The sequence below is a fragment of the Homalodisca vitripennis genome, chromosome 4, assembly GCF_021130785.1.
Source record: "Homalodisca vitripennis isolate AUS2020 chromosome 4, UT_GWSS_2.1, whole genome shotgun sequence".
NCBI classification, from domain to species: Eukaryota; Metazoa; Arthropoda; class Insecta; order Hemiptera; family Cicadellidae; genus Homalodisca; species Homalodisca vitripennis.
The window spans coordinates 43304797-43332657 of record NC_060210.1 but is presented as its reverse complement, the minus strand read 5'-3'; the positions used below and the strand labels follow the sequence as shown (position 1 = coordinate 43332657).

Genomic DNA, 27861 nt, shown 5'->3' with positions numbered 1-27861 from the left:
TGAATGCCAGTATTGGTTATATATATACGGTATGTAATATGCTGTATATTATAACAATATATATATATATATATATATATATATACATATATATATACATATATATATATATATATAAAATGTGTGTGTGTGTGTGTGTGTGTGTGTGTGTGTGTGTGTGTGTGTGTGTGTGTGTGTGTGTGTGTGTGTGTGTGGTGTGTGTGTGTGTGTGTGTGTGTGTGTGTTTTATACTGTATGTGTACCGAGGTTAATACATTTGTAAGCTGTTCTAAACTTTTTTGTGTAATTTCGTCTGTGTAAGAAGGAACCATGAAATTAGATAAGAAAATGTTTGTACTAATCCAGAAAAATAATTAAACGCAGTTACATGCTATGGAAATTATGTACTAAAGAAAACTTTATGAACAGGTGAGTTTTCTATAATTTTTCAAATATAGCAGTTCATAATTTACTCTAAACATAGCATTTTCAAATAAGCACTTCTAGTAGCTACCGTCTAAAATTACGTAATGGAGGCTTAATTATAAAGTGGAATCAATTGATGAGGTTAATTAATTCGAGACAAACCGGCAGGTGTGGTAGGTGGCAGTGTTGTGTGTGGCAAGCCTGCTCGGCAGTGTCTGGCCAGCAGAGATAGGACCGGTTATTGTGGTCAGCTCTGGATTCAATTAACAGACGGTCAGAAGTACCAAATTAATGTATATCCATTACCCTTCCATTATCAGACTGGTAATAATAATCCTAACTTTCCATTGTGTTGTATCAATCAACACGATTTTCGTCTTACCGTTCAACAGGAAAATTTCCTTTATAGAGCGAGCGACAAAGCATGTTTGCTTTGTAGTTCATTAATTTTAAACAAAGTATTGATTCTTGTATTGGGTCTAATACCCTATAAAGTAACCATGTTATGTAATGTGATTTGCTGAAAGGATAACACGATTTCGGATATTTGCCATCGTTATATGTTACACAGGATATATAAAATGTTTCGAGATTGGAATCTATTCTCTTCGTTGGTGTAAAGGGGGTATTTATATACATTCGCCATACTCACTCGCCTGTGCTGGTGTGTCGTATGATTGTGCTCATGAATTATCATACTCGTGACTTGTGCTCGGGACTTCCATCCTGTGCAGCGACAACACCTGCACTGGACTCCAAGCAACTATCGAGTATGTACAGTATGAACACTTTTTCCCCCTCCTTTTCTTCTTTCTGTTCTTTATTCTTGTACGTATTAATAGTCCCCTCAGATGACGAAGAGGGTAGATCTCACCCCACAAAACGTTGTGTTATACTTTTGTAACATATAACGATGACAAATGTCCGAAATTCTGTATCCTTTCCAACCCTCCATTGCCAATAACAAACTTTAAACAATGAAATGAATGGCTGCTTGCTCATTAGATTATATTTCAACTAACGAACGCGTCTACAATTCTCGAATTGGTTACTTCCATTGTTAACCTCATTTCCTTTATTGGTTACAAAAATACACCACGCTATTAGTACTATAAAAACCCAAGGTTGATTCTAGGTTTGATTAGTTTTACTACTTTACTAAAAAACAGAACACACCATTAATACTACACTCTTGTAGAATCTTGTCTTGTTTGTCATTGTTACTAGTTTTCAGAGTAGGTACTGAGTATATATTCTGTATATACCGTACTCATTTATATTTTATTTTGTTTTTTGCTTTTCTCTTATAAACTTAAAAAATTTCCATGTCATCGTTCTCTCATTATTACCTTTAACTCGCTGAAAACAACCAAACTCGTTAGTTCAAAAGATTAACTGTTCTCTTAAAATACTCTACTCATACTACGGCAAATATTATTAACTATACAAGCTCCAAATAGAATAATATGATAACAATATCAAATGCAATATTTGTCTTTGCAAACAGTTAATTTTCTAATTCTGATATGGTAGATATAAATATATGATGTATTCTGAATTATGTGTTGTAATTTGAGTGATATAACCAGCGCCGATGTTGTGGGCGATTTCAACTCCAGCATGATCCTCGTATGCCGTTTAATATTATTTATAAAATACCAGAAATATCACTGTGGAATATATAACTATTTATTTATTTATTTTTATATTGTATAATTTAGGATTAACTCTAGCTAAGTCTAAAATTAAAAATATATAGCTTGATTAGTAATTATGTGATGGATTTATAATAATCTGTGATGTCATCAAAGCGTACGAAAGACAAAAGTTTGTGAGATCATTAGAATTGCTGATTTGCTGTTTTATGAAATTAGCCCAGAACCCATTTCACGTCCATATATAAATAGTTAAATCGGCAATGTGCATGCATACAAATGGAAAATCTGTAAAGCCGACTTTCAGGTGTTTAAAATTTGATAAATCTGCCTCAAGTTTTGGTCCCATAGTTTTCAAGTGATTGGCCTTCTCGACTGTATTATATTACGTAAGGGTTTGCTCAAATACTAATGCGTCTATGGAGATAATATTTTTATTAAACAATACACCGTTAGAATTCGCACACTGTATTGGACCACGTTATTGATAAATCAGAAGCTGTTGTTTTGTTTTGTGCATACTATTATGCATAAACTGCATCATACGAAAAACTACTAAGTGTATCATAACATAAACACTAATTGAGTAAATTGCTATGTTCAAATGAAGCATTGAAAATGAATATACATATGTTTCGTTTAGATTGGTTTGTAAACCTTTTCCTTTTAATGAGTGCTAAAGTTTTATGTTCAAATGAGATGTTAAAAATAAGATGAATACACATTTGTTATTTTAGATAATTTGTAAAACCTTTGTCTTAGAACTTGTGTTAAACATTGTTATAATTATACTATAATTTAACTTTCAACGAATTCAATAACTTTTAAATTAAAAGAAAGAAAACAAGGGGAATACGCCTGAATGTAACATTTTGTGTATATAACATAATAGTTGTGGACATAATATTATATAAATTTTAAATACATGAATGGCTCTTTATATAATTCTGGGCATTGTAGTGGTAACGCCTACCAAAACGCTTATATATATTCTACAAAGAGGCGTGTAAATTAGGGGCCAGCACTCCAAGCTGAAATTAACTTTACAGCGTGAATGTTAAGAAGTTACCAGCCAAATAAAAACAATCCAAACCTAGAGGACAGTATTTCGGACCGTCATATAGGTCCTGTCAATATTAGCAACTTGTTCCAGTGCCAGCAGTGCTTGTCTCATGTGTTCCGCAAGTCGTTGTTACATATGCTACGTTAATTTCAAGGAATGAAAGTGCAATTCAAGAAACAACGGGCAATGAATTTAACCGTATTGAAACATAATTAATTGATGTTTTGCTTGAGTCACGAATTAGTTTGTTTGCAGGATAAAAGACGAACGAAATGTATTCGCCTAGGTTACTTTATGCAAACAAAAAATATTGTATACATTTCAATAACGTGTTTCCATTGAGAAGGAATATTACTGGGGAGTTGTATGTGTCAAAATTAAAATACCTTTGTAAACAAATGTTCAGTTTCCGTCGAGTGTATTCGCAAAAACAGATTTGGAAACGCGCCAGACTTTGATCCAACGAAAGAACATTCGTAATTATGGCCGCCGTCCTCTTTGATACACCTGAGGCCCAGCAACATACCTCGCCCACCACTACTCAGCTTACACGATTCTGCTTACACGACTCTGCTTACACGGCTCTGCTTCTGCTTAGCATCAATACTAAATCAATGCGGTACATTCGATTCTTGGTTTTTGTAGTTTAACTATTTGTAGTCGGTTCTAATGCTATCCCTCAACACATGATTATCATATTAAATAATACATTAATTTTTAAATACACATTATATTAATACTTAGATACATCTAAAATGTATGATTGTGCATTTATGTTGTGATTCAATTTTAGATTGTTCTTGACGAAACAAATATTACCTATCCTCAGACATTCGGAAAGCAAGTAGGCCTACTTAAAATATAAAACCAACATAAGATTAAGAAGTATATGCAACACTCAATATTTCATTACAACTAATTCGGTTCTTCAAAAAGGTATAATATTTTTAAATTTGTCAATAGAAAATATGTGATTACATAAATAACCTAACCACAATTCAAACTTTCTAAACACAAATATGTAGCTGGTTCATGACTGTAATGCTTAGTATCGAATATAACTGCTAAAATATATAAAGTGATTACTTATTTTCCAATCATAAAATCACTACATACTTTTCAAGTCACAGCTAAAGTGTAAAGTAAAGTTATTGGATTTTTATTAAAATCCAATAATTTTGGTCTTCATATAGCCTACCATTTATTATCTAATGTTATTTAAATAATGTTATTCAGTATTTTAATATTTAATGCCATGCGATTGATTATTTCATAGCAAATAATTTTAATAGTCAAGTACTACTATTGCGACCTCGTGGCGTCGCGACCGGAAGGTGGGACCTTATAGAGGAATAATCCGTGGATCCGCCACTAGATTCCGTCTATTCCAAAACCTAACCAGCTTTGATGAATAAATAAATACTAATAATTTGGGTATAGTTCCGAAAGGTTCCCTAACAAAATACTACTAAAATCTAGACCACCCACGCTAACTTCTCCCGGTCCACCCTGCTCGAAAGCTGCACAACGACCCTTTGTGTGCACAACCTCCGGTCACAGCCTGAAAACCTAGCAGGAACCATCCTACCAGAACCTGTTCGGAAGAATTCCGGATGGTAGGAGGCTCCTATTGTTTGAGCTAAAGGCTAGAGGTCGGCGCAGCTGGCTATAGCGTTCGCGGCAACAGACGGATAACGCGCGCCAAATTCAAAACTGTAGCGGCACTCGCCGCATCCTCCCCTCCTTCTCCGAGGAGTTCGAAGGCTTAGCCATTAAGAGTGGTAGAAAGGGTGAGAGGAAAGTTATTTGGAAGTGAACCAGTTAAAGTTAAATTGAGCCAAAAATCTTAAACTAGAACGCAGAGTTTACTAAAATATTCAAATAACACTACCATGCAGAAAGGCGGTGCAGAAACCGCGCCCATTCTCGCTGAACAGCTCCAGTCCTCAACCACAGACAACTTCAACCCATAAGTGGAAGCAACTAAGATCTATCTATCACCAATATGTCACATACCTGCTAAATACTTCTAACTCTTCCAAGGTTAAGGTTGGGCTTCTTTAAAAAGTTTAATTAAATTATAGAAGATAGTCTAGGTAAAAGGAATCAGTATTCTGGAAACCGTGTTTGACTGAGAATCACGACCTTCATTCAGCCCCATCATCAGACTCAGATTTCCCTCCAAGAATAGGCCAAGTAGGAAAGGAGAAGTTAAGGAAATTTTATTCTTGTGTAACTCATAGAATATTTCTTCCATCGTAGCTGGCCATAATCCTAGTCCTGTTCCCCTTACTTCCCTCCCCCCCTCCCGCAGCGGGAGACAAGCCTGCTGCCAACAAGCCAATCTACCGGACGCAGAATGAGAGGGAGTGAAAGGTCCCCATGACCTCTCTGGAAGAACATATACAATTCATTGTTTTGTTCATATTCTTTCAATATTTGAAATACAGGAAAGGTGGTGAAAAGATGAAATGGCCATTGGAGAAATAAATCCAAATCTAAATGATGAGGTCTCCCAGTGACTACAGTCATAAGAGGCAAGGAAAGAGGAGAATTGGTCTGCTAACAAGTTCTTTAAACTTATCTACCCTATTAGTTTTTCAAGATTGTTTGGTGACATATGGCGAGTAGTATTCCCTAAATGGAGTGTTCAGATCGAGAAGGAATGGGCCAACAAACAATAACTCAAGAGAAAAAAAAAACTCCTGTTGGCTCAGAGTTAGTAGGCCAGGAAATGATTGGTAATAACCATTAATATGTGGATAGGATAACCACTCTGTATAACTAACACATACAAATAAATATACATATAACTGACCATTATAAGGTCGTAACACGCATGCTCGAAAATACAAAGTAATATCTATCACGAAAAACCATACACGAACACTAAATTACACAGAGATAAACATTTATAGCAATAAATAAGGTTTGACTAACTGGCGTGAGTGCTTCGCTATAGCTTTAGCCTAGTTGTATATAGGAGAAAACTTTGTTGAAAAGTCGACTATAAGGGAAAAGCTCAATAATGTCGGTTCTAAAGCATTTATCGATACAAATTATTCTCTATCCCTAAATGCCTTAAGTTATAACTTAACAAAAAAAAAATTAATTAAAAGGATAGAGATAGTTAAAGATGTGTTAATGAAGTGTGTTTGGGGTTGCGCATAGGAGGCAATGAGACTGTCGCTGCTCCCATTATAGATTACTGAAAAAATATATAAATAAATGCTAAATCAAGGAAGCTGTAAATACTTCAAACAAAAAAAATTTAAACGGCAGATCTCATAACCACCCATCCCCGTGTAAGTGTATAGTAGACAGTTTGGACCAAACATCAGAATTGCCAAACCCAACACCAGGTAGCAAGAGGAGAGCACGCGCAGGTGAACTCCTTAGCCAAATCCACCTCAGTGTCAGGCACAGCCACCAATGCAGGGTCCCAATGAAGAGTAGAAAAAGAAAAGGAAATGTTATTTGTAAGGTGTAAAATGAAAGAAGAATGAAAATAAACTCAAATTAAACCTAATATCACAATGGCTTTTCCGGAATAGAGGAAATATCTAGTGGCAGATCATTGTCGTGGAGTTGGGAGAATGCACTTTTTAATATGGGATACATGTGCTGACCTAACAAATTTCTTGGTTTTTGGGTCACGCAAGGCAACTGTTACAGGGGAGGTAAAGGTCTCAATTTCCAAAGGTTTAGACCACATAGGCTGCAACTTGGCTGAGATGTGTTTGGGTGCATTACTCAGGTTAAATAGTCGATACATAACTGTATCACCCACTCTAAAGGGAACTTGTGCTCGACCTTTATTATACTGTTTGGATACTTTATCCTTAGCACGGATCAGATTGTCTAGAGCTTTACTCCATCTCTGTTCCATGTTTCTTGGTTCAGAATTAGATTCTAAGAGTTGGTCAAGATTCCATTTATTTTCCCAAGGAGTGCAGATTGTGTGTGATTTGGGTTTGGGGAGCTAAACAAAGCAAACTGGTACCAAAATATGTTTACTTTTTTAATTATTAGACTGGAGGAGTTTGAAAACAATAATAGTAATAAAACAATTATTTCAAACAACTTGGGCTGACCTAGCTTTGAGAAAAATACAGCAAACCAACACCTACTGGGAGGAAAAAAAAAATCAGGTAGTTACTTTAATAAATTATAAATTAGTTTTATATTGATGTTAAAAAGTTTAAGTAGTTTAATTTTTATAAAATTTACTCTGTAAATTAGCTTGTATATCTCTTTTGAATAAATAAAAGTTATATTCACATAGCATTGTTAGACTTATAATTATTGTAACAACTGTTAAAGTACCTGAAACAAACGCTCGTATCCAACATCAAACATATTTCCAAGCGAAGTGATATTTAGAACACAAAGGTTAAGATTCTACCGAAAGTAAAATATTGGCTATAACAAAAATAACAAAGTCACCAACTACCTTACCTGTATTCGTAACTCAAGGTTAGTTACAAATGATCGTCGCAAGCTGTAATTTACACAAAACAAAACCACCAGTTATTATTATGTGTTTAACACTAACTAATATAACCAACATCTAAACGTATATAAGGCTAAGTCGTAAAATAATTTAAAGAAATCATTCGGTTTACAATTTATTTAAGTGAAAACGAAAACAAATTACCGTTTACTTACAAAGATAACTTACGTAGTACCTTAAAACATTGACCGGAAATTATAAGATATTCGTACTTAACTGTAGTAGTAAAATATATATTGTAGAATAACATAATTAGACTTCGTTATCTACGGAGTGATACAAAAACCGGATCTGAGGAACTCTGCTTACGCAATTACGTGCTTGCACGGCAAACCGACTAAACTTGTGTCGAAAAATATTACTGCAGTTCCAAAAATAAGAATATCTAATTCGGGTAAAAATATGAAGTAAAATAATTATAACAATTGCGAGCTTAGAACTATAAGTATAATTACAAGGAAAAATGACAAATTTAAATTTTAAAACTGTCTTAAAACGAAACGAGAAATTCTTGTTTGAAACAGACAGACAGACGGAAATTACGAACTCCGTGATAATAAATTTTAAAAGACTTAATCCTTATGAAAAACTTGAAAAAGGAATTGTGGCTGTAATAAATAATAAATGGACAGTTATGTAAATTAAAGTCAACAAAGAAAAATACTGCATAACACCTATAATTAGTGAAAAAAATGGTGTTACAGTCTAATACAAAGTGTACTTCAGGTTACTAGTATAAAAGAAAACTATAGAACTTGGTTAAACAAGTCGTAATTCTGCTTAGTTAAAGCTTAAATGAGACTTTACTGTTATTAGTTATTAAAAAAATACTATTTAAGAAAAATTTAAGAATATATTTATATTTAAGAAATACTTTATAAAACGGGCAAAAAAGTACGGTATTAAATTATTAAGGTTGAACTATGAAATTCTATTAAAGTTAAACTGAGAACAATAAAATAAATGTTTAAATTAATTCAAGTAATAACGGTTTACACTTTAAGCTTATTTTAAATGACTATAACTAATTTAGTTATCTGATTCTGTTGGTGAAGGTCGCTGCTTCCCTCGTGGCGTCGGTCGCTGCCCTGGGGTGATTTACGCCATAGTTTGAGAAATTACCACTGTTAATACAAAAACTAAAAAAAAAAATTGGACGGAAAGCGTGAAATTAAAATTAATGCTGGTTAGGAATGGTGTTGGGAATCCGAGGCGGACGGCTCTGCTACCAATATCTGCGACCTCGTGGCGTCGCGACCGGAAGGTGGGACCTTATAGAGGAATAATCCGTGGATCCGCCACTAGATTCCGTCTATTCCAAAACCTAACCAGCTTTGATGAATAAATAAATACTAATAATTTGGGTATAGTTCCGAAAGGTTCCCTAACAAAATACTACTAAAATCTAGACCACCCACGCTAACTTCTCCCGGTCCACCCTGCTCGAAAGCTGCACAACGACCCTTTGTGTGCACAACCTCCGGTCACAGCCTGAAAACCTAGCAGGAACCATCCTACCAGAACCTGTTCGGAAGAATTCCGGATGGTAGGAGGCTCCTATTGTTTGAGCTAAAGGCTAGAGGTCGGCGCAGCTGGCTATAGCGTTCGCGGCAACAGACGGATAACGCGCGCCAAATTCAAAACTGTAGCGGCACTCGCCGCACTATTAAAGCTTATTCCAATGATTATAGTAAAATCCTATAAGCATTTCAATACTACTCGACCTGTTGCACAACATGTTAACACTTTGGCCTTGACCTTCCATCATGAACTACACAAGTCAAATGGCTTCTTCTTATTTCTCTTATGTTTTTTTCATATTCTTCATAAGTATATCTTATCAACTTTTCGGCAAAGGCCGGGAAGTAATGTTGGTCTCCGAGCCGTACTTGGTATCAGGTTTAGAATAGAACATGGTATTTGGCAGGCTTCTAATCCTTTACCAATCCAAACTGGCACAGCTCTAACTCATCAAATAGAATAGTCATAATGGCCGCGACAGCGGCTCCTAGCGGCTACAGAGCGCACGAGCGTGACGTGACGTTCAGTGCCGCGAAACGACAGTTTTTTTCCCGCGCAAAAACTAAAAGTCCTCCAAAATAAGTGGTCACTTCAACATTTATTATTCAAAAGCAATGATGACACTCTCCACTGGGCTAGTCTAGTCACGACTTGTCAATGCTACATTTGGTAGCACTGTTCTATAAAACTGTTACCTCGGTGCACTTGCTTTTTGTTATTTCCTTAGAACGAATCATTATATTTATACAGACTTATAACTACCACAATTTATTACAGATAAACTTTCTTATTACTGGTAGACTTAAAACTACAAGTTTTTACAATATTGTAGAATTAATGTGTGAAGATAAGGAAAACATATAAAAAACAAACAATCAATGCTTTTAATAACTAACTCTAAAACGTCAAACATAAACATGACAAAACTGTTCATATAAGCTTTTCCACAGAGAGTAGTAACACTAGGCTCTTGGTACTGGGAGACCGAAAAGTGTCCAAGTATTTTTATTACGTAGGCTGAAGAGAACATAAGTCACGTAGCTACTAGTCTTGTTTTCTCATATCTGGCGTCAGCTGAGTTATAAATCGAAGGTATCAATAATTTCCTAAATACTTATACGTGAGTTTTAATTCTCCACTTTTAAAATAATTAGAAAATTTACCTGCCTCTTTTGTCAAAGAGCGTGTTTTTCTTTTTAACTCGTACAACAATATATTATAGCCTAGATCCCGTAAAAAGCTTAATCAAATTAATTTGAAAGGAGAACTGTGCACATAGTCATTTTCAGTGATAATGATAATGATAAAGTGATTTTATTTCTAAAGCGTAAAGCTTAATGAATAAGTCATTACTTCTCTAGTAGTACGGCAATGTTTAACTAAAAAGGATTGTTCAACTAAGAAGTTGAATTGCTTTCTAGTAATTGAAATCAGTTTACAATGCTGTAGAACATTTCTCAATCAAATATGGTAATTTTCTTGTAAATTCTACACCTAGACTTGTGAAATAGTTGAAAGAGTAAGGTAGTATGTCTTTCCTTAGTTGTCGCTAGGTAAAAAAACAACAGCAATTTAGGAAGCAAACGCACCGGAACAATGTAAAAAAATCCAATCAGCTGTTGTAGAAGCGTGCGAGGCCATAAATGATTCTAGGGTAGAGCTACAACATGGAAATCAGTAATAGCCGTCATTACCAAAGGCTGCGAAACGCACGTACGGCCAGGCCTTCGAGGCGGTCGGTCTTCCGCGGCCCGAGGGACACCACAGCCACAATGCCACCTGTGAGTAGACCTATCGGGAACTGTAAGACAGAACCTTTTACTGCCTCCTCATCTGGAAATGTAATTACATGTCTAACCCACACAGTAATCAGTTCCGATTGAAACTGTAAGTTTTGAGCTAGCAAAGAAAATGTAATATATTAGTCACGAAATTCTCCATTACTATAACCTACATAGTAAAATTGGTTTAATGCTTTTCCGAAATGAAAATCAACCTTTGATGAGATACTGAATAAGGTAATGTGTACGCTGCATGAAACTGTTTAAAACTTTTCATTGTTTTGATTCAGTACACTTGAAAATTGATCGTAACTATTGGAAGACCAATGTAAATTTGAAACAGACTAGAACTTTTATGCATTGTGAATGTATAATGGTTTACTGAACGGAGATGGCGTGTGACTGTAATTCGGCGTCCTAAATGTCATTAAGTGCATTTTAATCTAAACAAATGTTGGCAGCAATTAATAAGGTGGCAGTATTTATAGTTCAAAAAGTAATTAGAATTTATAAGAGCAACGCATGATTAAAAGTAGTGTGACGATATACGAGTTCCAATTCTTGCATAAGTACTATCACACAAGTAAAATGGTCAACATATCAAAGGATGCAAGATATTTCAAATCTTAAATTTTCACTTGTCAACATCATATTTTGATGATTGGTGCAGAAAACTTTGGAGGTGAAAGCAGTTGAAAAATGTGCAACAGTATTCCTACATCGGATTTTAACATAATTATATGTGTAGTGACAAGCTATGAATCAAGCTACATTGTCTGGGGCATCCATCTTACACAAAGATAATTATTTATAGATTGAAATTAAAATATAATATCTCTTCTGACTCAGTCAGAGGAAAGGTAGACGCTATGAAGCCGTCCTCTGGAAATTAAACCGAAGATGAATTATTAGTTTAGATGGATGGTTAGCACAACACTGATGGGACAATAACCCTTACTTTTAAAGTTCTTGCGCAAATTCATTTTCTTGAAACCCTATAAGATAAACATTGTCGTAACCATATACATGTCTCTATTAAACAGAAATGGCCTTGGTTTAGCTAAAACAATCCGAAATTATCCACTTATAACGGTTCCTTTGAATATTTTGATTACATTAAACAGCCACCACATTGAAACCTTAAAAGTTCTCTAAAAATAAGTAAGAATAAATGTTGAATTACTTGAAAATTCTATGATAAGTGCCATATTAATTTATTTTCATAAATACTCGAGATTAGAATATTGTCTAAATGCGAATGACCGCCATCTTGAAATGTACTTGTTAGAACTAGGTAACGAACTTATTCAAGCTATGTACAAATACTATTTATGTAGCAAGTTTGGTTTGAATAAATAAATATATATATATATATATATATATATATATATATATATATATATATATATATATATAATGAAATGTACCTAATACGATGTGTGTCGGTTCACCGAAAATAGTAGTAGTAAAATGAGTTATAGGAAAATGAGTATTAGGAAAACTGATAAGGATAAATTCATTTTAGACATTTAAAATAATTTTAGATCATTGTGGTTTTGGATTCTGGAGGTCATTGAAGAAAATAAAAAAAATCTCTCGCAAATTCCGTCTTAAGGCTAACGTGACAGTTGCAAAAAAGTTATATTTTGTTAACAAGTTTTGGAGGTAGGATTGAATTAAACTGGAATGAATTAAGTCTCCAGCAAGGAATATATACTGAAGATAATACTTTTTATCAGAACTTTCTACATTGTACTGTGCTTATTCTCCCATGCCCTCTGCTTGTTAAAGTCCAGCATAGATCTTTCTTCAGTCCTTAGAGAATGAATAAAGTAAAACTAAAAAGATATTTTCTCCTCTAAAAGTAAGATGAAACGTTGATAACGTCAGCAATATCTCTTAGTTTACGAAAATATTTCTTAGTTTTTAGTGTGTAGGCCTATCGGTAAGCACGAGTGGAGGGTTATATAACCAAACTTTGGCGTGGGCTAAGGTCAGTGGTTGCGAGGCATATATAGGAAACTTTTGTAAACCGGATATAATGAAAACCGGTTTTGTAAATTTGTGGAGACGTCGAGGACGATACTGACGTATTTATCAATTTATTGCAGGTAGGTGAGGAAAAACGTTGTGAATATATCACAGAAAATAAATTTGGTGATGTGGAAGAATTGGAAAAAAGTAACATATTATTTCAACTTATTGATAAATCTTGGAAGGCAAGGTCTACAAATATATGGCGGCCTTGAGTTTTTCTACCGTTAAGCTGTTTTCCTATCACCCTACCACTACTAGACGTGGCAGTAAAAGGGTTCAGAGCTGGCTGAAATGAAACGACCTTGAGTTCCTTTACTTAAGAATTATGTTAAGCTTCATGCACTTTTAAACCTTTATTTGTCTCGAAGCGTTATATGAGATGTCTCATTTTAAATATCATATTAATACACACCCAAACGTTCTATTTTCTAGTTTTCCTTTACTCTCTAATACTTTATTCTCTAAGACCAAAAGCAGTCTTTGTTTTTTCCTTCGTAGTGATGTTTTGAGCGATTATTTACTTAGATGGTAATTAATTTACGAGAAGTGGAAATAACTTTTTTGTTTATCATAAGAAAGAGGATTTGTGTGGACTTTTAACTTCTGACTGCAGAGAGCTCTATTCTTTCAGTAGAACAAGGTATAACATATGCTTACTGAAGTATTATTAGAAGTATTACTGAAGAATATAAGTACTGAGTATTAATAACTTGTGTAAGGAAGAAGGCGAGTACTAACAAGGAGTGTGATCGGCGTTAACACAAGATAATTCTTTTTATACATGTTTACAACTTCGTTTTGTAGGTAAATTATTATTAAACATCAATTTACAGAACATCAGTAGGATTGTATCAAATCAATTCTTATAATTTTGAGCACATAGAAGAATGTTATAAGGCATGACTCACGAGAGAACAGAACCATACATTCAGCATCGCCGTCAAGCGCACAGGCTTATCACACGTTGATACACACTCCTCTGTACTATCCACACCACAATATCAGAGGTTGTTCGTCGATAAAGAGTGACAGTTACCGAGCCTATATCTAGGTACAGTAGATGAGCTCTGTGTATATAGGACAGATGGCAGCTTGTGTGTGCCTACTGAATCACACAGAAATTAAACTAAAAGATGCAAATGAAATCGTTTAATCGCAGTTAACAATACATTGCATAGCAAACGTCAATTTTCATACCTATTTTTTTATTCATACCACATACAGGCCACATATGAACTTACAACATGCACTCCCCATTCATTACATGCCAATTACCCCCACTTTCGGCGCTGGAGTCAGTTTCCTCATCGCGTGGTGTTCCAGTTGAATGCCAGAAACTCATCAACACTGTAGAAAGCGTTTGACGCCAAGCATAGTTTGATACGAGTTTTTAACACCTTGGGCGTTGAGGCATTTTTAATTTTGTTTGGCAATCTGTTTATAAAATGAACATCTGCCTGCGAAGGTAGATGTTCATAAACTACCGTTCTGAAATGCAAAAGGAATAGTTTTAAGGGAGAGTTAACAGATCATATAAGATGTAAACTGCAATAATGAAAAACGTGAAAAACCAATAAATTGACAAATTATGTAATACTACATAGGATATTACATATAGAACAACACTGTCGAAATAAAAGTAACACTGTGTGGAAATAGGTTTGAAACTAACAAAGCTACGTCACACGCGCAAGAAAATGTGCAAGTTTTGTGTCGCAGTGAAACAGAAACTGGTCTCTGTGCTCGCGAGTGGTGTAGGACAGCTGTTGGTGAGAAATGGAGAGCAGTGTCAGACAGTAAAACTGTCAAGTCTAAACAGGTCCCTGTGCTTGCGAGTGGTGTAGGACAACTGTTGGTGAGAAATGGAGAGCAGTGTCAGACAGTAAAACTGTCAAGTCTAAACAGGTCCCTGTGCTCGCGAGTGGTGTAGGACAGCTGTTGGTGAGAAATGGAGAGCAGTGTCAGACAGTAAAACTGTCAAGTCTAAACAGGTCCCTGTGCTTGCGAGCGGTGTCGCGACCAGTGTCGGACAGTTATTCACGAGAACTGGAAGGCAGTGTCGGTCAGTAACATTTTGAAGTCCAAACATTGCCAAGATGTCAGATTTTGCAAACATTTCCACGACAACGAAACGACAGCAGCTATCGCAGGTAGGCTACTTTCGACAATCTAGCGACCGTTCTTGCGATTAAAATGACTTATTATTAATCACATTAATCGACAGTAGAACCAAATTCTTGTAAAGTTTGTTTCGTCAGTGTAAGCGTACAGACGCTTTTACACAGGCTTTTATCGGCAATGTTTAAAAGAACGCTTCAAAACCACTGCAACTGAGGTGGTTGCAGGCCGATTTTACCAGTTAGCAACTAAATTTGTTTCTTATTGACGTCGGTGAAAATGGATGGATTCAGTGGGAAGTGAAAATGGAAAAGTGAACTACAAGTAATCCCACTTCCCGTCCTACCTATCAGATTCACATGTCTCTCTCTTGTAAATTATATGTACAATACAACAATTAAAGTTTTAAAATCATTGCTAGAAAATTCTCCCATCAAAGGATCTGTATCACGCTGTCTAAGTAGATTAAGAGATCGCTATCACTTTTGCCTGTAATGATTCCTATGATGCCTGTAGTCAAGCCTTCTCAGTCTTCTATGTTTATCCGAAATAATACTTGTGGCTGCAGCAAGTATAACCTCCTCTGCAATCACAATACACACTAAGTGTGTTAACTGGTTCTAAAAGTATATTATAAACTAATTAGTTGTAACCGGCGTCAGCCGTAAAGTAACGGCGTTGCTTGTAAAGTACATTTGCAAGCAAATTGCCAAGCTTGTCTGAAGAGAAATAGTCTTACATAAGTGCATTAAAAACTAATTAATTTTGCCCTGATATCAATTACAATGGTCAACATGAAAAAGCGCAACTTCGATTACGCTTTCTTGTGGAAGCAAAATTGTATTTTAAAAATGTTGGCTGATTAAAGTTTGTTCAAATTTATAGTTTTTTTTTTTTTTTTTTTTGTAATAAAACTTTAAAATGTAGTATTTATTTATTTATTATTTATAATTATTTACATGGTAAACTCTTATTTTGTTATTAAAATGGTGGAATCCCCGGGTTTCACTATTTATTAAACATCGGTTATCTTGGAAATTTAATAATAGAATCCATAAAAGTCTTTATTGTACCGGATCATTTTAAAGCCACCCCTCCGCTTCAATTTTAAATATATTTGAACTTATAAGTGCGTGGTAGAACTGGGTAGTGAAATTACAGTTACAAGTACAAGATCGTCATCACTAATTGCAAACTTACATTCTTTCCACAAAATAAAGAGCTGCTAATTGAGAATGATGGTCGGAAATTTTGTTTCTCTGAGATAAGTTTTTCTTCTTAATAGATATTGGTGTAAACTTGACGGTCTCTCATAACAAGGCTTCGCTTTTCTTTAAAAATTTTGATTTCTGTGAAACATTTTCGTGGTGGTGCTAATATTAGCGAGGTATTTAAAAATTCATCAAAAAGGATCATTATGATATTTGATCTTCTTGATCTTGAAGAAGTATCAAGTATCTTGATCTTGATATCTTCAATTCCTGAAGATTAATAGACCTTTCCATTCCGTAGTTATAAGGACTAAAATCCACAACGAGTACGTTTTTTTAGAGTAAGCGACATAGTCATTCCACAATAAGTAATTTAAAATGTTTGAGTAAACTCAAAACTCCCCACTAAAGAAAGGTTCGCGTAGGCTCGGTCAAATTGTATTACCATCTGCGCCACCGCGAGGCCGAAAGAAAAGCATCTAACACAAGAGTACTAATTTATACTTTCATAAAATTAATACAAGTAATTTATTTGGAATTGCGTTAGCCGCATTATTATTGTAGGAAATTGTACTAAATAATGGGGGTATTCTTTTTAACTACTTCTGCTACCTTGTAAGTGAATAAACGAATTATTTCAAAACACAGACTAATAGATATGTTGTAAATGTTAACGGTCCAAGAAAATGATGTTTTTATGGCAAACTGTAAAATATACGACTGTCTGGCTGCAGTGTAGTGTAAATCCTTGGTACGTGTAGACCATTATCGTAAATGCCGTGACGGCATGTAGTGTGTTTCCGATGACGCGACCACGCCGTTGTTATAGTTCAAGGAACGATATAATGGCTGCTGGTGTGTGCTACTTGATACTTCAGAGATCAAGGTTGAATACTTAACCCAATCAGTTGACATTTGATGAGCTTCGTTTATCGAAATTACCACTTTACGATATATAATTAAATAAATAAATATATGTGTGTGTGTGTGTGTGTGTGTGTGTGTGTGTGTGTGTGTGTGTGTGTGTGTGTGTGTGTGGTGTGTGTGTGTGTGTGTGTGTGTGTGTGTGTGTGTGTGTGTGTGTGTGTGTGTGTGTGTGTGTGTGTGTGTTGTCTCAAAATACAGAATGTGCCCGAAACTGAGGCTCACAATTTCAAATATTCAAAATATCAAGTGTAAACGTCTGTAGTATTTTGAGAAATTATGTATTAGAAAAACTGTGTTGGTGAATAAATATGTTTTTAATAATAAATTTTAATGAGACCCATAAACGTGGATGGACAGTTAGAAAAGATTTGCTTATGTATATTATTGTATCGATCTAACAAGACAAAATCGACTATGGCACTGAAAAGACATGAAACAAAAAGTAACTTATAATGTATGCGGCTGTTTCACACATAATTTCCCAAAAATGGGAAGAGAAGTATATATGTTGTAACAAAACCAATAATTTTTTCCCAAACATTTAGCAATAAACATAGGCAATATCCTAACTACCAGAGACTAAAAGCTTTGATTCATACCCTACCATATTATATAGTCCAATTCGCCTTCTATAAGTGTTATATACAGTTATCGTAACGCATAAAATTACAAGTAAGAAAGAAATTGTACAACCAAATTCTTTTTATGAAGTGTCTGTGAACTCTAACCTAACAAAGTTTCGAGTCGGCTTTAGAAATTGCATTACATAATCTTAATATTCCATAATATTGTCATTAATTTTTGCGATCTTTTTAAAGTGTCCTTTCATTGTTTGTCAACCTGATTTGGAAAAGAAGTTAAAAACAAACTGTAATTTTAAAATAGATGCACCATTAGTATTACCAATTTTCAATATTCTGTCCAAAACAGAACTAAGAATATTTCGGGTTAAAACTAATTACTGTCCATGAAGTGAAATGCAAAGCAAGAAATTTCGAGATGGTATGAGGCTAATCAGAAATACAGATGGCGGTTGCACCAGTGTGTCACAGGAGACAGCAGACGTGTTACAGTTGGGTGCTTCCAGCCTTAACCTGAATGATGGAAAACTCATTAATGCAATTATGCACCTTCACCGCTACCTAGATCTGATAACTGCTTCAGTACAGTATTCCGATAACGTGACATGATGTAGTCCTGCAATTCAGACATTCTGTGAGTCGTTGGTACCTACTCATTAATGCAATTATGAACCTTCACCGCTACCTAGATCGGATAACTGCTTTAGTATAGTATTCCGATAACGTGACATGATGTAGTCCTGCAATTCAGACATTCTGTGAGTCGTTGCTACCTACTAATTAATGCAATTATGAACCTTCACCGCTACCTAGACGGGATAACTGCTTCAGTACAGTATTCCGATAACGTAACATGATGTAGACCAGCAATTCGGGCATTCTGTGAGTCGTTGGTACCTACTAATTAATGCAATTATGAACCTTCACCGCTACCTAGATCGGATAACTGCTTCAGTACAGTATTCCGATAACGTGACATGATGTAGTCCTGTAATTCGGACATTCTGTGAGTCGTTGCTACCTACTAATTAATGCAATTATGAACCTTCACCGCTACCTAGAAGGGATAACTGCTTCAGTACAGTATTCCGATAACGTAACATGATGTAGTCCAGCAATTCGGGCATTCTGAGTCGTTGGTACCTACTCATTAATGCAATTATGAACCTTCACCGCTACTTAGATCGGATAACTGCTTCAGTACAGTATTCCGATAACGTGACATGATGGTGACAAGGACGTGCAGACGCACTGTTTCAATGCTACCGTCCACGACACAAAGGTGAAAAAGTTTATCCCCTCACTCTTATTATTTCTAAGTTCCAGTCTTCCGAGCTTTTAAGGATCAGCATTTTAAGTCGAACAGCAGGTTTTACCGTGGAAGAGAACATTCCTCGGAAGCACTTCTCTATCATACAACTTTGGGAAGAAGTATTTACTTACTGAATGCCTTTGGCAGTGAAAACGTGGAAATCATTTTGTGTAAAGCTAAATTTCTCAGAGGCAATATCGTGTTCGATTTTGGTGCATATGTGTGTATTTAAATTTGATTTGGCTGTGTTAATAAAGTTTCAATGTACGCAGGATATCTAAAGAACGAACTGGTTTCAATTTTGAATGAACATTTATCGAACCTTGATATACCCTACGTAGTCTGGAGTACTACTCTACTGTGTACACAAAATTAATGTTCACCAACAGGAATTCTCTGAGAGTCTACAAGCGCACTCCAGAAGAATGCGACGTTGTTGGTTGTACTGCAATTACATTACATTTTTAACTGTAAAAACAAAATCATCTGGAACTATAAATGTTGGTTTGAAAATCTTCTGGGTAGTAAAGTATGCACATGATAGGAGACCACTGAACTGTGTGTGTTATCGTTGAAAGTGAAGCACTCAATAAATGGACAAGTATTGTTGATCTTCTCTTCTTGCTTGGTTACAACAATGAGAACACACATTATTACTACCGAGCAGTAGTAATACAGTAGGCCTATGTCTAAATTCTAATTTACTTTAAAGGCATTCATAAGTGTTGTAAACTTTGTCGGTACGCATTATTATTATCAATTAAAGACAAAAGGTTTTCCGTTTTTGTCCTCAGTAATTAACCTTATGTACGCAATAGATTGACGTATAAACACTTAATCTTTCAAGAACTATGTTTGTATTTGGACCGTTCTAAGCTGTCTAGAAGGACTCAAAAATATGTTTCTTTAAAGACTAAATCAATTATTAGTATTTTATAAATAGAATTTTATAAGGTTTTGAACCCAACGGAAAGCAGTTTAGTGACCCAGTTTTCCATTTGACTAACATGAAAATCTTACAAACCTTTGGAATTTCACATGAATTTGTGTAATATATTACGTAATGAATCCAACAGCATTTACTAAGCTTCTTTAGGAGAAAAGGAGACAGAGCTTCATAGCAATTTATAACATTTTCAATTAAACACCTGCCCTCCATATGTTGAAAATTCTAGTATGAGTTTGATAAAAAATAGTATAAATGTTCTATGGATCCACTGGAGTGGAGATAGAGTGTTTTTCTACACCATTTTCTACACTAATAACCTGGGAACTTAATAGATGCGTGGGATTTTATCGTAAATGATAATACATTATATGGAACAAATATCAATCAAGGGTAGAGGGAATACTATATCCATCACTACAGATAAGATGTACCATGAATGGCTTGAGATAGCAAAATGGTCAAGTAAATAGCTTGGAGCTCTTGAAAGGCAGGGCGTCCTAGAGATCAGGACTCTTCTAGAAGCTGGGACTTCCTAGAGGTTAGAAACTTCCATAGGTCTGAAGAAGTATTACATCCTGAAATCCTGGATAGAGTAAAACTCTTCAGAGGCCAGTAGTTTTCAGAGGAGGGAAATTATCAGAAAGCTAACATTTGTACAGGTTGATTGAAAGCATCAAGACATTGGAAGCTTGAAAGAGATTAGGAGCTTCTAGAAGATGATGATTCTTAAACATGGATTCCAAACACAAGCTGTCTTAGTCAGGAGACTTTTAGCCTTGCTGCAGCAATAACTGGAAGAACTTAGTGGATAAGCCGAGTGAATCTAGAGTGTTACAGTCGAGTAGTGGTGTAATGTATAATACTGGAAGCTTTCAGTATCCGAAAGCTTCAAAACAACTGATATTTTATGAAAAATATTGTTTTTTGCCGCAAAAATGTTCAAAAAGCCTATTTCTTATGAACTACATGTACTACAAAAAATATCTTTATCTTGTGTCCGTTCAGCGAGAAGGAGACGTTGCCTTAGCATCCCCTGGAATAAACACCCCTTGGGCTCTGACGTCACGCCTAGGAGGTGCTAATTCAGTGCGTGAACACGGTCAAGGAGTTGAATTAGCAACCCAGTTGTAATATTTCCAGTTACTTCATACGTTTAAGACTAACGCTTCACTGTTCCAATAGAGCAACCAAAGTGTTTAACACAAATGTTTGTAAAGGACAACCGGGTTTTTATATTTTTCCTCATCAATGATACAAAAATAAAACACTGAGTTTCGAGGATTGTAGTATTCTGCAGTGATAAACTTTAAACAATCAACCAGATCCTGAGACAAAGAGGTTAAAGTTTGTAAAAACCTATGCTTATTCAATATAGAATCGTGATGTATAGAATAAGCACACTCGTACTGTAGTGTTTATACTTATGAGTTATTGCAGAAAATTATTATTGTATATTATACTAAAATTAGTTGTTCATAATCAATCACACGTATCAGTTTTAAATATACAAAGCTATATGTCAATGTGGTTTATAATAAAGCTTCGTCCAATACACTCTTAATATCTATACTATTATCACTTGCATGTGCTTGGATAAGTTTATGCTTATAATTATAGTTACCTGCAACTAATGAACCATGAATCGATGTAATATGATATTGATTGGTGTGAGTGTTTTATGAAATATAATATACTGGTCAAGTATGTCTGCCCCGCTAAGGCATCTGGCATTAATAAACACACGATAATTTAAATAACTCTTATGCTCGTGCTTGTCGTTGCGGATATAGGCTAGTGAAGGTTGGCGTTACTTAAGGCCAGCTGGATGGCGGACGTTCTACTCTAAGTTTACGTTTATTGCCTGAGTATAAAACCTGTTAGTCCACTGGTGATGTAGTGGGAGAAGTATACAAGATCGGAAGATAATCAACAGGTAATCAACACGGTTCAATAAAAGTATCTACTTTTAAAACCACCTCAATCTTATGCTCCCAGTCTAAAATTACTTGAACGAGTGAACGAGAACTATGTCCAGTTGTAAAATTCGGTTAAAGATTCTTAGATCTTCCATTTTAAATCATCCGTGGCTTAATAATTAGATAATAATAAGAAGACTTTAAATAAAAAAACATTTTATCTAGTAGAAACATCAAAATACCTTTTTTAATTGAATGCATTTCTAGAAAGATCACTATTTAGAGGTAGATGTATATTTCCCTAAGTCAAAAAAAACAATGTGGAATATAACCAAATGTTCTAAAATGGTGGTGCTTTGTACGAGATTGTTTAATTTTACAAATTCTGAAAAACATTAAGAGTGATTTAATTCCAATTCCTTATTTATACTTTATATGATACGATATTAACTTTTTTATACACTTATGGTACTATGATTTGCACTATATAAAATTGTAAGTTTTAACTCTATAAAACAGTTGTTACTGTACATAGAATATAGGTAAATACAAATTGGAATATAAAACTTTAAAAGTTTGTTTCTATTGATACCATATCTTATTTATTTTCATATGCCTTATAACTTTACACTGAGCTTTTCAGGATTGCGTTAGTGTCATCTGTTGTTTATTGTTCTATCGTGTGTTTCTACTGGTACTATATCTTACTTATTTTCATATGCCTTATAACTTTACACTGAGCTTTTCAGGATTGCGTTAGTGTCTTCTATTGTTTATTGTTCCATTGTGTGTTTCTATTGATACCATATCTTACTTATTTTCATATGCCTTATAACTTTACACTGAGCTTTTCAGGATTGCGTTAGTGTCTTCTGTTGTTTATTGTTCTATCGTGTGTTTCTACTGGTACTATATCTTACTTATTTTCATATGCCTTATAACTTTACACTGAGCTTTTCAGGATTGCGTTAGTGTCTTCTATTGTTTATTGTTCCATTGTGTGTTTCTATTGATACCATATCTTACTTATTTTCATATGCCTTATAACTTTACACTGAGCTTTTCAGGATTGCGTTAGTGTCTTCTGTTGTTTATTGTTCTATCGTGTGTTTCTACTGGTACTATATCTTACTTATTTTCATATGCCTTATAACTTTACACTGAGCTTTTCAGGATTGCGTTAGTGTCTTCTGTTGTTTATTGTTCTATCGTGTGTTTCTACTGGTACTATATCTTACTTATTTTCATATGCCTTATAACTTTACACTGAGCTTTTCAGGATTGCGTTAGTGTCTTCTATTGTTTATTGTTCCATTGTGTGTTTCTATTGATACCATATCTTACTTATTTTCATATGCCTTATAACTTTACACTGCGCTTTTCAGGATTGCGTTAGTGTCTTCTATTGTTTATTGTTATTGTTTATTGTTCTATTGTGTGTTTCTATTGATACCATATCTTATTTATTTTCATATGCCTTATAACTTTACACTGAGCTTTTTAGGATTGCGTTAGTGTCTTCTGTTGTTTATTGTTCTATCGTGTGTTTCTATTGGTACCACATCTTATTTATTTTCATATGCCTTATAACTTTACACTGGGCTTTTCAGGATTGCGTATTGTCTTCTATAGGTCTTCTACAGGTTAATAAATAAGAAGCTATGATTATTCGTAATTTTAGTTTTAAAAGGGTTAGAAACCCTTAGTTATAAATGCAACAATATATAATTGTTTTAAAAAACCCTTAGAAATAAAGTAAATGCCTTATAACTTTACACTGAGCTTTTCAGGATTGCGTAGTGTCTTTTATAGGTAAAATTCTACAGGTTAATAAATAAGAAGCTATAATTATTCGTAATTTTAGTTTTAAAAGGGTTAGAAACCCTTAGTTATAAATGCAACAATATATAATTGTTTAAAAAAACCCTTAGAAATAAAGTATTTTCTCAAATTAGCCTGTCATATAGCTATTGTAAATCTATAATGTCTTCGAAACATTATTAATGAATTTTATAAGAGGAGCTTCATAAAGAACTAATTATTGTATAGAAGTTCTCTTTAACTGATTGAATAGTACGAATAAATAATGCAGTTATGGTACAGAATCCGATACCATATTGCCACTATATAAGCACACGACCTATTTTTCTTGAAATAGAGAGAACACCCATGTTGTAATGGATGGTACCGGACACAGAAAAGGCGTTCACATCCAGTGGAAGCCGCAGTGATCGCCGAACTAAAGCACTTGGCACCAAGACCCTGTTCTCGGCCCTCCATCTCTGTTGCATAACCTCTTGGTAATCTTCTATGGTAATTTTTCCATTATATATAACACTTCTCTACCTTCTGGTAAACAGCAAAAATAGTTGTAATACAAAACCATAACAATTCACCACTTTTCATTCAGTTACCGATCAATTTCACTTCTCCCCACCATATTCAAACTATTCTACAAACTTCTTCTGGCCCCCTTCTCACCCCGGAATACATCAGCCCGGAACAGTTCGCTTCCGCCAGGGCCACTCCACCACCAATTAATCTGCGTAAGATCAGCCAACAGCCTTCGTTTGTGAGTAATCAAACCATTAGACAGTCGTTCGGCGTCTCAACGCTTGCCGACTGCAGAAAAAGTGTTCCAAGAAGCGGCAGATTGAGGAGTGCCGCACATAGCAGACATCTGCAGAGCCGACGGCCTACCGTAAACCAGGCGCCCAGGGCCTACCCATCCTGGACCACCCACCACAGCAGTCGGAGTAACAACCCAAATATAGCACAGACAGTAGGAGGTGAATATATTTCCTGCCTTACCACAATTAAACCTAAAATCACAATCCCATCTAATACAACTTTAACTAAAAAAAGAGCACACTACATCACTCAATCAGCAATCAAATAATAGCCAAACGGCATTTCTAAATGCTATAGATGCCTCTCCTCAAGGACATTATTTTCTATTACGTAAAGGTTACTTCGAATACGTACAAGCAGCCATACAGGGACGTCTACGTGTATGAAACATGATCAACGTTTCTTTACATTGACAAAACTTTCATAAGGATGACAAATAATGACTTATACAAACATTGTACATCGCAAACATAAAAGCATAAAAATTAAAGCCAGAGAGGGAAAGCCTGGCCATGGCACAGTAATGCGGAAAAGTATTAAGCAGCCGCAATAATCCCTGTACTCAATCACTTACTAAGTAATATAACATTCCCACAGTTATTGAACTACGTAAGAGATTGTAATAAATACGGAGAATGGTGACATATACAAGCATTGTACATGCCAAGCATCAAAGCAGAGATAATGAAAGCCAGAGAGGGAAAGCCTGGCCATGGCACAGTAATGCGGAAAAGTATTAAGCATCAGCAATAATCGCTGTACTGATGCACTTGCTGTAATCAGAGTAATAATCTAACATTCCAACCGTTCGTTATTTTAACACGTAAAGATTGTAATAAAGTCAGTGATTGACATTTTAATACGACACTTTTAAGCAGTATATTAAGGTTTTTAAGATCCTTCGTTATTCAATCAAGAACTCGTCAATGTCTGCACCCACATTCTTCGATCTTAATTTGACCTTGAAGTCCACATCGAGGTAACTCGAGTCCCCCCCCCCCTCTGGGTTTAATCTTGGATGAGAAGCTCACTTGGAACTCCCATATTAGAAAACAAGATATCCAAAGCAATAATGGCCCTTGGGGCCTGTAAGAGACTCTTTGGATTTAAATGGGACTTAAACCCAAAATGATTTATTGGATTTACGAAACCATAGTGAAACCAATGGTCACATATGCTGCTTTATATGGTGGCCGAAGGTCGAACAAACCAACAGCTGAAAAAAGGCTACAGAGTCTTTCAGGTTAGCTTGCTTAAGCATCACGGGAGCAATGAGCTCCTGCCCAACACTAGCAATGGAAGCGGTTCTGGGTTATACTCCTCTTGGCCAGGAAGTGATGAGAACAGCTGCGATGAGCGCAATGAAGCTTCTAGGACAAAGGGTAATAAATGTTACCTCCCTAAGAAGGCCACCATATGAAAGATATTGGAAAATTTCCTGAGGCTGAAATGCTAACCAAAGTATCTGATACTATGGTTAAGAAATACTCCTTTGAAAAACCTACACGTCTATCGGAAGTAGGGAGGAATGGATAAAAGGGAGGCCTACCCAAAAAAAGGAGTCTGAAGTTTTACACCGATGGTTCACTCCTAGACTCAAGGCAGGATATGGAATACATGGACCTGGAGTTTGACATGGCTGTGCCCCTGGCCTGGGAAGACATGCCTCAGTTTTTCAGGCGGAGGTCCATGGCAATAGAATTCATGTTCTAGAAGACTCACACAGTTGGGGACTAAAGGATTATCATACCTTATACTCTCTCTGATATCAGGCTGCACTGAAGGCACTGGATACCTGTTTCGATTGATTTCGAAAGCGGTCCTGGGAATGCAGGAAGGCCCTAGCAGAGCTAGCAACAAGTAATAAGAGTAACACTCGGATGGGTGCCGGGTCATGAAGGAATTCATGGAAACGAAAAAAGCGGACATCCTCGCCAAAAAGGGAGTGGAATCCATATTGGTGGGCCAGAGCCAGGATGTGGAATATCCTTCTCCAGCATCTCCTGGTTTAAAAGATTGGGAAAAGAGGACAAGATATAAGAATTGGCAGCAGAGCCTCGGGTTTAAGAATATCCAAAATGTTTATCTCTCTCCTTATGCAAAAGGATGGACAGACTCTCCCTAGAACCAGAATAAGGAGGATATAAGACTGATATTAGGAATGTTGACAGGACATGGCCCTCTGAGAAAGCACCTTTTGAAGGTAGGCCTTAGTCGGAGCAGCGAATGTAGACTCCTGTGGAGAGGAGGAGGAGTCAGCGGAGCACATTTGGTTGGATTGTCCTGCCATCGTAGAGACTAGGAAAAAGATACCTGGGAGCATACCTCCTCAGCCCCCAAGGACATCAAAGAACAGGAGCCCTTAAATCTGATTGGGTTTTGCAAAAGCCTCGGTTTTTTGAGGGCACAAATAAAAGTAAGGGAGGCGCAAAGGTCCTTTTAGGACTAAGTGCGGGGACAAAGTGTCCTCTTCCCTCAGAAGGAAAAAAAAAAAAAAAAAAAAAAAAAAAAAAAGAACTCGAGTCCCCAGAGGCACAGATTATCGGGGCATTATCTCAGAACTGATTTGCATACAAATGTTCTGGGTTCAATTTGTTGCTGGAAATTTGTGCTTTATATTCTTACCAAGCAAGGTTCATCATGACACCTTGCTTTACTTAAGGAGCTAATTATCATGATTCGTGAATTTAAATTTGTTTTGGTTGAAAAACGTACTGAATACTGTATATAGGTAACTATAAGATTCAATCCAATTCAATTCAATAATTCTTTATTGTCATTATTTAACAATTATACAAAATTGTATGACATGCGTCACTAATCCTATTTTTCAGCCAATAAGCTTCGTCATGTATAAATCATTAAAAATTAAAATTAAATAAACATTTCAAATAAGTAATAGTAATAATAATAAAAATGCATCAAATAAATAACTACACATATAACTTACAAATATTATAAAATCTATCATATTAACTCAGTCGCACACCCTTCAACTCCCAACATCTTTCAGCTCTGACAACGTTGGTTGCTGAGTCCCAGGAACTCGCTCATGGAATAAAATGTGTTTTCAATTAAATATTGTTTCAACGCCTTTTTGAATTTTGATTGATTTGTGATAGATTTGATATTTTCTGGTAAACAATTAATAAATCTGACACCCATCTGAGATGGGAGATGGGCATGAAGCTGTAGTCTGTGTTGAGCAACTCTGTAGTTTTCTCCAGCTCTTGTATTATAG

At 35.4% G+C, this 27861-nt stretch overlaps 1 protein-coding gene across 1 annotated transcript in view; it reads left to right on the top strand.

Moving 5' to 3' along the window:
• LOC124359223 (organic cation transporter protein) overlaps positions 1–27861 on the top strand; it is a 46030-nt gene that overhangs the window by 5808 nt on the left and 12361 nt on the right. The window lies entirely within an intron of this gene.